This window comes from Austrofundulus limnaeus, unplaced genomic scaffold, assembly GCF_001266775.1.
Source record: "Austrofundulus limnaeus strain Quisiro unplaced genomic scaffold, Austrofundulus_limnaeus-1.0 Scaffold1167, whole genome shotgun sequence".
NCBI lineage: Eukaryota > Metazoa > Chordata > Actinopteri > Cyprinodontiformes > Rivulidae > Austrofundulus > Austrofundulus limnaeus.
The window spans coordinates 84,046-87,391 of record NW_013953569.1 but is presented as its reverse complement, the minus strand read 5'-3'; the positions used below and the strand labels follow the sequence as shown (position 1 = coordinate 87,391).

Sequence of the window (3,346 nt, the reverse complement as noted above, 5' to 3'; positions counted from 1 at the left end):
GATATTTTGGACCAAAATAGAAACAATAAAATAAGAAATATTTTTGAGTATGAAGAGTTCTGAAATATCTGTGGAAACCCTGTCCTGATACCTGTCTGGTTTCTCAACAACAACATGTGATCCAGTTGTGGTTTAACCTCCATCTTTCTGTAGTTAATTTTCTGAGACTCTGTTATAAATTATGTCAAAAGTAGAGACTTCAAACTATACACCAGTTTTTAAAGACTGTTCCACTTCAAGAATAATAGTCATAATTTCTCCTTACCTGAGGAAAGTCTGCATTATGATCCCTGCTGTCTCCTCCCTGACCTTGTTCTATGGCAATGAAGATTTATTTTAAATATGTGGAAAGCAGCCAGCATGACGTCTGCACAGAAATGAAAGACGGCTGGGTTTATCTAGCATTAACTAACTAGCAAGGGGTGTAACAGGTAACAACAACTAGTCATGTTAACTAGCTAAACATTATGTAAGGTGTAACTCATCATTTAGCTAACATCATCTGCCTCCAACAGCATGACTCAACTTACATGGTTTGTTTGGTAAAAACTGTGCCAAGTTTTAGTTGCTCTTTACACCGTGAGGCTCTGCTCAGAAGGCGGGTGGTCAGAAGAACGTCTCCTATCCGTCATCTGCAGGAGTACCCTGCGCACGCTTATGGTGCGTTAAAAGACGGCTCAGGAAAACGCATTACCGTATGTTAATAATGGATAAAACAGCTGTTACGGCTGAGAAAAGTGCGGGGACAGAGAGCACAGATGCAGGAAGTGCGGGGACTCAGGGAGACATGTCCCACGCACATCCCGCATCCGTTGTGTCCGTGCCTTCACTGCCCAGGGCCCTTTAGAGACCGTGGGCCCCTGGGCAGTTGCCCAATTGCCCATATGGTTAATCCGGCCATGACTGTTACCAGTCGTGGTGATATGATCCAGGAGACAACAGGTTTGTTCTGATGAGTTTAGGTGTAGTCCATGGAAAACCCATAGATTTGGAAACAGTGGTTCAGAAATAACCTTCAAAGAAAGAGAAACAATGGTTACTAGAAGCAAAACACTCCGTAGATAACTCAGAGAGGGCTTGATGTTTACCACATAGGTTAAAACTCAGACGAGGATTGACTTGCACAAGAGCCTCTTATCCAGGAAGGAACGAGCCTGATGAGTCGCAGGTGTGAGGAAACACACCTGCAACAAATGAGCCCCAGAATTACAGCCAGCCATTCTCCAAGGGTGCCCTCTGGTGGATACCTGCAGGAGGTTGGAAAAAAACCACAGCAGAACCCCACTTCTTTCTCCACATCATGAAAAATATTTACACTACACAAATTACTCAATCTTTCATTTTAGTGGTAACCACACAATTTATATATAGAAATAGGGAGTGGGATAAGTTTGTCTTCTTTCCATTTCTGTTTGGGCTAAATGAATTCTTGCTTATGTCTACATAAAATATTATTATAAAAACATGAATTCATCCACTTATACACAAATATATACAGTAATACACATACAGTAAGGACAAGACATTGTCTGAGTTAAGTGGGTTAAGTAAGTGGATGTATATATATAATTTCGTTTGTTCTTTTTTATCTTTTGTTTTATAAAAAAGTTTGAGGTACAGTATGAACTATGCTGCTTTTTCTCATTGGACTTTAATATTTTTATGAAAATGTAATAAATGACAGAAGTTAACAAGAAAATACAGTGTGATATTGAGTCCTGAAATCTTTACTGAACTGTGGTGGAAAAAACTAAATCTGAATCTTTAAAGTTAAACTGTCAGTCATATTCTAACTGGTAGTTAGAATATGACTTGCTGCTGCAGAAGGACTCAAGTGAACAAAATGTTTAGAATTGGGGAAAGAAAATGGGGCTGGCACAGCAGCTAAATCACACTAATAAACTAGATATACTCTAGAGAGCAATGCTATGTACATATCAGTATGGCAGAGTGCTGATGGAGTGAAAGCAAAGTTTAAGTACATAAGTAGAGTAGTAGCATAATGGCAAGAGGTGAATCTAATAATTATTGAGAACAGGTGTGAGAGATCAAACAGGGCTGAGGAGAAGGACTGGGTGAGTGAGAATTCACTGATGGCATCACTGAAAAGACTAAACACACAGGATCTCAAAACAAACAAAGTGTCAAATGAAAAAAGATGAGAAGAAACATGACTAAACCCAGAGTATCATTAAAGAGAGCAAAAAAACATGGTGCTAAAATAAGCTAAGCAAGAAAACAAACACAGAGAACTCAGGATTCTGACTAATCAGAACAAAAGCTAAAATTAGCAAAACATGTAGGTCAAAGTTAAGACCAGCAAAACAATAATTAAAAGCTAAAACCAGCATCAAAGTGTTTTTAGGGCTTGGATTTTCAATTTCAGGGAGGAGAAAAGCTTAAAAAAAGTTAAATATTTCAAAAAAAAAAATACAGAATTTACAAAAACAAAAATGACCTCAACATTTTGATATACAACTTGGTGAATAATTGAAAGTATGATGACGTACTTAAAGTCCAAAAGAAAACATATGAATGCTGAGTCAGCATTCACACAAGCATAAGCAATTACAAATTGTTCAATATGCTGTTTTAACATAATTTGTCACATATAACAGAAATCCAATAAGCTGATGTTTTCAGCACATAGTAAATAAGCAACACACTTTTAAATCATCTAAAATTATTAAAGTTTTAAAAAACAGTCATGAATATATACAGTAATGTAATGTGGCTTTGTGTTACAGAATGTATTGTGTCTTGATTAGGAACATATCGATCGACATGTTTACCAAACATTTGAATCATACCTCTGAACACAGGAACACAAACACAGACTGGCGTGGGTCTAATCTGTGTGTGGGATGGAGTGATACTCCACGGAGGAGAGAGAAGGAGAGCAGAGAGAGGATGGTGTGATAATGGAGACAGTGAAGAGGAAATACTCGCAGGATATAGAAACGATGGTCCAGGCTCCTGAGGATTCAACATGGAGGCAGGAGAAGAAGGCTGCAGGTGAATGAATGAACAGGATCGTGTGGTAAAGTCTGTGGGTTCGGCTTTGGTGACATTTGGGGGCAAATTTAAGACAAAATGCCTACCTTTGGGGACAAAAGTCGAGTCCCCATTTGGTTTAAATGCCATTGGTGGGTTGGGGGATGGTTTTAGGACCAAGGTGTGAATGAAGTTTAGGTTAGTTTTAGGGTTTGTGGTCAGGGTTAGGATATAAAATTACCAAAAAATTAATGGAAGTCAATCCAGAGTCCCCACAGTGATGTAAAAACAAACCTCTGTGTGTGTGTGTGTGTGTGTGTGTGTGTGTGTGTGTGTGTGTGTGTGTGTGTGT

The 3,346-nt window shown here is 38.6% G+C and overlaps 1 long non-coding RNA gene across 1 annotated transcript; it reads right to left on the bottom strand.

Annotated features, from left to right (window-relative positions):
• Positions 1 to 38: 38 nt before the first annotated feature.
• Positions 39 to 1,223, bottom strand: LOC106534410 (uncharacterized). The gene is made up of 3 exons (XR_001312344.1): positions 1,089 to 1,223; positions 531 to 1,013; positions 39 to 315 (listed from the first exon to the last, which is right to left on the bottom strand). It is a non-coding gene; the product is annotated as an uncharacterized LOC106534410 (long non-coding RNA).
• Between the last annotated feature and the right edge of the window lie 2,123 nt (positions 1,224 to 3,346).